At 39.3% G+C, this 11508-nt stretch overlaps 1 pseudogene; it reads left to right on the top strand.

Annotated features, from left to right (window-relative positions):
• Window positions 1–2135: 2135 nt before the first annotated feature.
• Window positions 2136–2720, top strand: LOC145089997 (agamous-like MADS-box protein AGL62 pseudogene; annotated as a pseudogene).
• The last annotated feature ends 8788 nt before the right edge of the window (window positions 2721–11508 follow it).

Below are 11508 nucleotides of genomic sequence, written 5' to 3'. Positions count from 1 at the left end.
TCCATCTAATGCACTCTAATAGATTTTCCAGCCAATTATTTGGGGAGCAATATCTATATATTGTTAATGCTAATAACATTTAGTACTTCCGTTACATTTGAAAAATATTACTTCCCAACACTTTCTGAGGCAATATATTTTTTCAGCATTTAAAGATTAAAGTCGATTAATGCACCCAATGGATGAGTCCTTTAAATGTCCACTAAGTTTTCAATGTTAAACCAGAAAACATATATTCAATAAGCTAACATTTGTTAGTCTCTTTAAATTTTCTTTTAACTGAACCCATATAATACATGGGTTTCACACCTAGTATTGTGGTATATAAAATTTAACAATGGTTACACTCCCGACAACATTTTCATAAACCTTAAAATAAAACAGATTTATTCAATATTAATTACTTTATGTACATAACATAAAACCCTAGCATAAGTATTTGTTCCTTATTCAATTTATTTCCATCTAATGCACTCTAATAGATTTTTCCAGCCAATTATTTGGGGAGCAATATCTATATATTGTTAATGCTAATAACATTTAGTACTTCGGTTACATTTGAAAAATATTACTTCCCAACACATTCTGAAGCAATATATTTTTTCTGCATTTAAAGATTAAAGCCCATTAATGCACCTAATGAATGAGTCCTTTAAATGTCCACAAGGTTTTCAATGTTAAACAAGAAAACATATATCCAATAAGCTAACAATTGTAGGTATCTTTAAATTTTCTTTTAAAAGAACCCATTTAATACATGGGTTTCTCACCTAGTATTGTGGTATATAAAATTACACTATGGTTACAATCCCGACAGCTTTTTCATAAACCTTAAAATAAAACAGGTTTATTCAATATTAATTACTTTATGTACATTTACATAAAACCATGACATAAGTATTTATTCCTTATTCAATTTATTTCCATCTAATGCACTAAAATAGATTTTTCCAGCCAATTATTTGGGGAGCAATATCTATATATTGTTAATGCTAATAACATTTAGTACTTCCGTTACATTTGAAAAATATTACTTCCCAACACTTTCAAAGGCAATATATTTTTCTGCATTTAAAGATTAAAGTCCATTAATGCACCCAATGGATGAGTCCTTTAAATGTCCATTAGGTTTTCAATGTTAAACCAGAAAACATATATCAAATAAGCTAATATTTGTTAGTCTCTTTAAATTTTCTTTTAAATGAACCCATGTAATACATGAGTTTCACAACTAGTATTGTGGTATATAAAATTAAACAATGGTTACACTCCCGACAACTTTTTCATAAACCTTAAAATAAAACAGATTTATTCAATATTAATTACTTTATATACATTTTCATAAAACGATGGCATAAGTATTTTTTTTCCTTATTCAATTTATTTCCATCTAATGCACTCTAATAGATTTTTCCAGCCAATTATTTGAGGAGTAATATCTATATATTGTTAATGCTAATAACATTTAGTACTTCCGTTACATTTGAAAAATATTACTTCCCAACACTTTTTGAAGCAATATATTTTTTCTCCATTTAAAGATTAAAGCCCATTAATGCACGCAATGAATGAGTCCTTTAAATGTCTACTAGGTTTTCAATGTTAAACCAAAAACATATATCCAATAAGCTAATATTTATTAGTCTCTTTAAATTTTCTTTTAAATGAACCCATGTAATACATGAGTTTCACACCTAGTATTGTGGTATATAAAATTAAACAATGGTTACACTCCTGATAGCTTTTTCATAAACCTTAAAATAAATAGATTTCTTCAATATTAATTACTTTATGTACATTTACATAAAACCATGGCATAAGTATTTGTTCCTTATTCAATTTATTTCCATCTAATGCACTCTAATAGATTTTTCCAGCTAATTATTTGGGGAGCAATATCTATATATTTTTAATGCTAATAACATTTTGTACTTCTTTTACATTTGAAAAATATTACTTCCCAACACTTTCTGAGGCAATATATTTTATCTGCATTTAAAGAATAAAGTCCATTAATGCACCAATGGATGAGTCCTTTAAATGTCCACAAGGTTTTCAATGTTAAACCAGAAAACATATATCCATTAAGCTAACAATTGTTAGCCTCTTGAAAAAACTTCATCAAATCCTCAACAATGCGTCGAACAAGCAAAGGACGAAAGAAAATCGAGATGAAAAGAATAAATAATATGAGCAGCTTGTTGGTTGCTTTCTCCAAGAGGCATTCAGGTGTCTTTAAAAAGGCTAGTGAGATGTGCACGCTTTGTGGGGTGGAAATGGCAATTATTTTGTTTTCTCCCACTAAAAAAGTGTTCTCGTTTGGCCATCCATCTGTTCAAACAATCATAGATCGCTACCTGAAACAAAATCTTCTTCCAAGTGCAAGGACATCTCAACTTGTGCAACATTACCGCAATACCAAGACCCAAGAACTCAACGTGCAGCTAACCAACTTGCGTGGTCAATTGGAAGCTGAAAAAAAGACGAGTGATGAACTTAATACGATAAGGAAAGCTAGACATGAGAGTTTTTGGTGGGATTCTCCAATAGAGAATCTAGGAGTAGAACAGCTAGAGAAATTGAAGGTGATGATGTTGGACTTGAAGAATAACTCTATAAATCAAGCAGAGAAGATCGTTATGGTCGAGGCTGCTAACCTTACAGAGGTATTGCCCATGTGTGGCTCTACTTGGTTAGGTGGTATTGGTCCTTTGGTATGAACTTTGAAGGGCATTGGGCACAAATTTTTCAAGAATCCTCATATGGTCTTAGGTCATAGATCTTTTTAGAGCAAGGCTGTTTTTGTCTTTTATTGATTTACCATTTAAATCAAGGTCAATTAATTATAGAGTTGGATCGCTTAGGTCATCCAACCCTTTCTGTAGCTACTAAACATGAATGATTTGAACTATCTTTCCATTACATTGGATTAATTTAAATGAGTAGCACAGTGTAATAATTTCTATGACGTTAACTAAACTTTCCTGTTCTACCTGGATTTAATATAAGAAATGTTTAGTAGTTAACTGACAATAAGTTTGTTAGACATGCTTGTACATCGAAGTCTTAAGTGAAGATTATTTGGGAAGTAAAACACATAAAACACACTTTGGAAAGAAATCTATATCTATATATTATAATAAAAGTCATTTGATTTAACAAACTTTTGAAAACCTTTCAACTTGTGTTTTAATTGATACATTAATTTTTCAATTTTCAAACTAATTTATGTGGGATGTGAAGTACTTTTAAATATTACCATTTTATAATTATTAATCTATTATACTTTATTTATTAATTTAAATATGATAGTAAATTCACAGTATAAATCAAAAGATCTAATTAAAAATTAAAAAATGACCAAAACATATTCTTTTATATTATTAAAATTAGTTAAAAAGGTTTTTTTTATTAATTAAAACTCTAACAATATTTATAATAAACATAAGCTTTTAAAAAATGATAAATTACTTTGAAAACAATAATTTATGTTTGAATAATAATAATGATAAAAACTAAAAAATTATCAATCACATTACATTTAAAATTAAATTAAAAGATGTATATCTAAGTTGATTAAAAATAATAATATTGAATGTAAAACTTAAATCAAAATACCAATTTAACAAAAATAAATAACCAAAAAGTTATTATAAAGGTTTATTACCTAAAAGCCCTTACATGTTTTTTCAATGTAGCGATTTTAACAGGTTTATCGGTAATCTTTCGGTTTAAACAAAGATGTAAGAGTTTTGTTTAGTGAAACTAAAATAAAATTGAGGTTAAATATGAAAAAGTGGAAATAAAAGGGCTAAATCGAATATATATATATATATATATATATATATATATATATATATATATATATATATATATATATATATATATATATATATATATAACATAAATGTCAGATGAAAATACTGATAAAATGTAAAGGCCAAATCAAAAAATTAGGAAAATATAATATGTTCTTAGGGAAAAAATTGAGTTCTAAACCGAAAGAAAAAAGAAAAACATATAAGGTCTTTTTTGTAATTACATCTTTATATAACTAATCTTTATACTAAAATATGAAGTTTTTTTTAATTATTTAGCAATTAGTATGATATGATCTTAAAAGATGTTTATATAAATTGATTAACCCTCAAAATAGTTAAAAATTACAATAAAGTATATATTAAAATATTTTTTTTATTGTCATGTGGAATTCATAGGTAAAGACTATTAAGATGATGCAACCAAAATATTTATCTATTGTATCATATATTATTAATATAATTAAATTGTTTTATAACAATATGATATAAGCAGTATTATTTCAATGTTAACGACAACTATATAATTACATTTTATATGTCAACATTTCAGTTACATTAAACATTAAGATATTCTACACAACACGCATACATTTCTCTTACAATTAGATAAAAGAACTCCACGTATAAGATGTAGAACATAGGTGCCATTTCTTTTCATACCTCCGTAAGTTTCGAGATGATTCATCCCATGTATTAATTATGTATTAGTGTCGTTTTCCAAAATAAACCTTCTCTTAATGTCATGAATGGTTTTTCATGAACCAACGAATCTAACCACATTAGTTTGCACTATTCTTAGTGCTTTTAAAAATATTAGAAACTAGCATGCACATGGAATTAAATGTCATTCTCTTAATGTCCTGAATGGTTTTTCTTGAACAGTCAAATACTCAAATCTAACAACATTAGTTTGCACTATTCTTGGTGCTTTTGAAAACATTAGAATCTAGCATGCAACGTGGAACTATGAAAGGATTGCTACTAATCTACTTTAAGCTATCATTTAAATATACCAAATCCATGTATAAACATGTTTAAGATATAGTAAACATGCATAAACGTATAAATAAGGGAAGTTTGTGTACAATCTGCAATTTCCTTTGTAAGTAAAGCAAGATTATGTAGCTAGTGTGTCCTCGGCACAAGTTATGTTTAGAAGAATGTATTAAATTAGGATTTATGTTTTAATGACCCTCAAAATTGGACCAGATGGGGAGTATCCATTAAATCCTTGATTAGATGGATTAACTATGGATTTATAAATGATAGAACATTGTTTCTAACGGTCTATGTTCATCCAACATGATAGAAACCATTGCAATTGGTTCCTTTGCTGAGATTTGGGAATTAAATTATTAAATGGGTGATTAATCATCGATTTTAATGGGAATTTGAGGTTCAATTTTTAAATGTTGATGAAATAGGTGTTAGATGATCGTTATTACTAATTCTTAAGACTAACCCTATACCTATGAAATTTTTTCTCCTTAGCTTTGGATGGAAACTATTGAGTTTTAGCGCAAAATTTTGTCAAATAAACATTAAAAATTATATGGGGATGTCTCGGATGTTGGTGTGTACATCCATTCTTCGATTTCGAGTATGGGGAATCTTATAGAGTAGTTGCATAACCACCATTTTGAATTTAGAACTTTTGGAGGAACACCGAGAATGCTCAAGCATACGCTAGGCCGCATACAAAAAAATAGCAGATGGGTATTATAATCAACGAGTCAAACACAAGGCCTTTCGTGTTGAGGACTACGTCCTACGGAAAACCGAGGCCATCCATACACATCCCCGCGGAAAACTGAGCCAGACATAGGAAGGGTCGTACAAGGTAGTAGAGGCACACCGTAATGGGTCATACTCTTTGGAGACACCAGAGGGAAGACAGATCCCGAGAACATGGAACGCAAGGAACTTAAGAAACTTCCACTTTTGAGTAAACCCGCAAGCCCCTACATATAAGGGAAGATAGTTCTAGTAAAACATCCCACGGCCGGACTGATCACCTGTACCGACAAGCGGACGCTCAGTGTAGTACGATAGGGAACTTTAGTGCATTAAAAACTAGCATGTATCAGGATTACATAACGAAAATAGAAAAAATGAACTAGTTTTAATATGTTATGCACCATGGGCATGTATGATGAATTAAAATGAAACACAAAAGATACTTAGTGAATCCACGCGCGCACAATCACATATTCACATACAAAGCAACAAAACGACAAGTTTCAGAATAAAGTCGTAATGAGCAACAAAAAATCTATACAGGAGGCTTAGCATGCCCAAAATCTTAACAAAAAAACGCCCAAGAGCAAACAAACATGCTTAATCCGTAAAAAAGCAATGCAATACATGATAGCACCAAAGCAAATAAAAGCAAGCACAACTATTGCCAATTAATATATAAGCAAAATCCCATCACAAAAGCCCAAAGCGTACACAACAAAAGGCCTTGAAGGCCACAAGTTACTAGGAAACAAAGGAAAATAGACACATGGGAAACAAAGCTTCACCAATTTTTTCACACCCCGAAGGGTACCTCTAAACAACCTCAAAAACCACTGGGACCGTTATCACCATCTCCAACACTACCAACCACCCCCACCATCTGCATCGACACCATTTCCTCCAACAAGACCCGCCGCCGCATCCCCCACAACATCCTCACCCTCGTCAAATACACACAACGCCCTCACTGCATCCACATCAAGCTGACCTAGCCCAAGTAAACCTGCAAAATCCATAGTTTCAAAAGCCAGCAAGGCATCATCTAGAGCTGAGGAATGGCTCAAGCAAGAATCGCTGGCAGATGGATCATATGTCCCAACGTCAACCTGCACCTTCAAACTTGCTCGACCCGACTCCTCACCTGCAACAAACGCATCATGAAGAATGCGGTTGATACCCCCAGAAAATTCAAATTCAGGAGGTTCTATGAGCTTTATCCATTACACGCACAAGCCTGACCAGAAGTAGCCAATCGCGATATGCTTTCAATGTTTGTAACTCGCGATCACAATCAACAAGGTTGCGTTCCAGGCTCTCGTTCTATATCATCAAACCCTCATTCGTTTGCATTAGCGACTCCACACGAGCCTCCAACGAGCTCCGAACATCCTCCAAAACTAATTTCTCTGACACCAACGACTTGTTTTTCTGGTCCAATAGATGAGCAGCAACTTCAAACTCCACCACCTGACCCTTCAAACTCGCCTCACTCACCACCAAAGCAGAATGTGCACGCTCCAAATTGTCAAAACGCTGCACATGCCGAGAGCCAGCGGCCAGATAAATCATGGCCTGCATTGCAGCATAAGCCAGGTTGTGGACGAGGTCGGCATTGTTCATCGCATCAATATCCTCAATAGTAACAAGAGGAAGGGCATGTTGGGTAAACTCCAAAGCAGCAGAACGAACAGAAAAAAGGGAATCTGCACGAAGACTCCGCCCCGGAAAAAAGACAGAGGCACCACAAAAAGCCTCCGCAGCGGAAGAATCATGGTGCAACCGCTCGGCACTATCCCTTAAAGATCGAGGACTGGAATAAGGACTCAAAGCAATCACAACAGGAACAAGGGGCTGCTGGGACGCCCTTTCAACACCCTCAGACTACTGAACGTCATCATCAGGTATTACCAAAACATCTCCATGATGAGACGACACAGAAGATAGCAGGATCATAAGCTCACGGTGTTGCACCACATCCCTACTAATCTGGCCAGAACTGACCCCAAACACCGGCTCACTTATATCCTAAGTAGCTTTCCGTTTCTCTGCAAAATGAAGGACATTGGAAATCATCCAATCCTTGCTATCCACCACATCCTCAGTCAAAGGCTCACCCGATGGGCGAGGTATCAGGGCAGGGGATAAGGAAACTTCTAGAGCCGGCTGGTCCCCCATCGCAGAGGAGCTTTCCATTGGTTGTGGCGATGCCACAATAGGGGTACTCAAGCGACGGGGAGGAGGCAGAACCTCGTGAAGAGGTACCACCTGGTGCTCTAACTTCCCCTGGACCGCTTTCGCAGGACGGAGTCCATGGAGACAGAGCATTCGGTACCTGCAAAGAACAACAACGAAAAACTAAGACATTTTCTTTCTCCCCGAAAAAAAGATGGTGGTGAGGAAGAAGGAAAGTAAGAAAAAATCATCATTAGAGACAATATAGAAGACCGGCATCTCCCTTCGGGCACGCCAACTAGGACTCATTCCAATGCCGACAAGCAACACCTCCGATAACACATCAATGTGAACTTGAAGGGTGTATCGGCGGACGCATGGTTATGGGGAAATAATTTGGGAGTAACATCTGACAAAGTATTTACTTAGTGGTACTCCCAACCATGTAGTTCCTGGTTAACCCACAACAACCTGTCCTGCTAGTTCTTTGGCGGTTTGCTGTCAAGAACAAGGTTGTGACATCCACGGCGAGCAGTAAAAGTGTATTTGTCATTGTTAGATGCAAATTCGAAAAAGAACTTGAAGACAAAGAAATCGGGAACAATGCCTTTGTTTTGACATATCATCTCAAAGGCCATCATCTTGTGAACAACACTAGGGCTCAGCATCTAAAGGATGCAGTCTTTGCGACAGAGCAATTCTTCTTGAAAGTCGGTTAAAGGAAGATGGAGACCGGCATCAAAAGCCTTCAGATAAATGCCCACTTTTCCAGGCGGCGGCGAAGTAATCACAGCCCCAGCTGTCGGGAACTCTACTTCGTCGGCTGGAGTAAGGCCGTAAGCCTCCTGGAGAGTGGCAAACTCGAAAGAACTGGGGACCAAACCCATGGAGAAAGCCATAAAGGAGATATCAGAAAAGAAGATAAGGAAGAAGAAACGAAAGAAGAAGGTGAAAAAACCAGGGAAACCTTTTCTATAAGTTATAGATGGAAAAGAGCGGGATTTTCAAAAATCTCTGACATGGCTGACGTAACCGTTATGCACGTTGAATAGTCACATCGCCGAAAATGAAGCGACGACTAAACAAGGGTGCGACACGTATACCAATAGTTAAGTCCACAACATCATAGCTAGCTAGCAAACGTTATGATTACTATACTGGGGGACTTAATGACACGCCCCTCAGAGCAGGCCAGGAACTAGAGAACCCCCAACGAGGAATCCTCAGCAAGGCCCGGCCAGGCCCAACTTGGCCGTCCTAACTGCTAGGCGCCCCTGCGGAACCCCCAACTGCCAGGCGCCCTAGCAGGACGACCGCCTGGAATGCCCATTCCCACCAAGGGTCGCCTTCCACTACAGTCCAAGGATAACGGCTCCAGGGGACAAGGAGCACATCCAGAGCATTATCGCCCCAACTCCAAATCGTGTGTCGGATAGTTCGCCTCGTGAGGCTTGAGCTGCCTCGAAGCGTAGGCAATGACATGCCCCCTCTGCATCAGTACCGCGCCCAACCCAGAAATGGACGCATCACAATAAACCACAAAATCCTCTACGCCCTCTGGCAGGGCTAAGATCGGCGCCTCACACAATCTCTGTCTCAGCATCTCAAATGCAGCCTGCTGCTCGGGTCCCCACCGAAAGACCACGACTTTCTTCGTCAGTCGCGTCAGGGGTACGGCTATCTTGGAGAAATCCTGGATAAATCTCCGATAGTAGCCTGCCAATCCCAGGAAACTCCGAATCTCAGATGGAGACTTCGGAACCTCCCATCTCATCACGGCCTCGACCTTGGCTGGATCGACCAGAATCCCGTTCTGATTGACGAGGTGTCCAAGAAATTGCACCTTGCGCAACCAAAACTCACACTTGGAGAACTTGGCATACAAGCTCTCCCTCCTCAGGGTCTCTAACACCTCTCTCAGATGCTCCTCATGTTCCTCCCGAGTCTTGGAATAAACCAAGATGTCATCAATGAAGACTATCACAGACCGATCCAGCATCGGTCTGCATACGCGCTTCATGAGGTCCATGAACGCAGCAGGAGCATTGGTGAGCCCAAACGGCATCACCACAAACTCATAATGGCCATAGCGTGTCCGAAACGCGGTCTTCTGCATATCCTCCTCCCTGACCCTCATCTGATGATAACCCGAACGCAAATCAATCTTGGAGAACCAAGATGCTCCCTGAAGCTGGTCAAAGAGGTCATCAATCCTCGGAAGCGGGTAACGGTTCTTCACTGTTACCTTGTTCAGCTCCCGATAATCTATACACATCCGATGCGACCCGTCCTTCTTCTTCACAAACAGAATCGGAGCCGCACCAGGAACAAGGTCAATCCTGAACTCCACCTGTCGCTCCGGAGGTATCCCAGGAAGCTCCTCTGGGAAGACATCTGCAAAGTCTCGGACCACCGGAACCTCGCTCACTGTCGACTTACCCGCCTCCCGGGTATCCATCACATACGCGACATATCCTGCGCATCCTTGCTGAAGGTAGCGCCTAGCCCTCGCTGCTGAACATACAGCGGGTCCACACAGGGGCCTCTCTCCATGAATCACTAACTCTCCCCCACTTGGGGTCCTGACCCGCACTAGCTGCTGCGCGCAATCTATCACAGCCCCATTAGGGCTCAGCCAATCCATGCCTATAATCACCTTGTTCCCACGCAACGGTATGGGAACCAAATCTACCAAATAGCGCTCCTCAAACAAACGCAGCACGCAATCTCGAAATACCATCGATGCTCGCACCGATCGATCATCAGCAATCTCCACCTCCAAAGGGCAATCTAACTCGCCTGATGGCTCATGAAACTTCTTGCTAAGTGCAAGGGAAACGAATGATCGGGACGTACCCGAATCAAATAACACCTGAACTGGGAGGCCGTTCACATGGAACGATCCTAATGCATACGTATACATACAGAGCACATATCAATAACATAACATTATAAAAATAAGATAGAGGGAAAGAATCATACCCGTCACCACATCGGGTGCGGCGCGTGCCTCCTCGGTAGTCAGCTGAAATGCTCGGCTCCTCACCACTGGAGCCTCTGACTTGCCCTGCCGGCCATCCGTGATCCGCAGGGTCGCTGGAGCTGGCGCCTTCACCGGCGCTGAAACTATCAACTGGGGGCAATTGGCCTTCTTGTGGCCCCTCTGGTTGCAGTGAAAACACAACAACTCTGATGTCTGAATAACTGCTGTCGGAGCAGTGCAATCCCTGCTGATGTGCCCGGACTTGCCGCACTTGTAGCAGCCTGATGATCCCATCCTGCACTCCCCCTCGTGCGGCCTGCCGCATTTCCTGCAGCGACTCGGTCCTGACTGGCCTTTTGGCCTACCATCTGATCCCTTGGGCTTCTTCCCCGAAGCCCCTCCTGCCTGTCCCTCCTCCAATTTCCGTTTCCGGATGTGCTCCAAATCTATCTCCCTCTCCATCGCCCTGGCAATCATAGAGTCTAAGGTAGGGCAGGCCGAAAAGCTAACATGCTCCCGGATGTCAGCTCGTAGCATATCATGGTAACGAGTCCTCCTCATGTCCTCGTCACCGGCATACTGGGGCACCAACAAAGCCCTCTCCCGGAACTTGGTGGTGATCTCCGCCACAGTCTCCGTCGTCTGTCTCATGTCAAGAAACTCCCTGGCCAGCTGCTGAAGCTCGACCGCCGTCGCAAACTCTGCCCTGAACCTGGTCACAAAGTCCGACCAGGTCATGGCCTTGATAGCTGAGGCTCCCAACGAGTCACCCACTGACTCCCACCAATCCCG

Source organism: Lactuca serriola, chromosome 2, assembly GCF_051521515.1.
Source record: "Lactuca serriola cultivar US96UC23 chromosome 2, Lser_US96UC23_V15, whole genome shotgun sequence".
In the NCBI taxonomy this organism is placed as follows: domain Eukaryota; kingdom Viridiplantae; phylum Streptophyta; class Magnoliopsida; order Asterales; family Asteraceae; genus Lactuca; species Lactuca serriola.
This window is presented reverse-complemented; position numbering and strand designations above follow the sequence as displayed.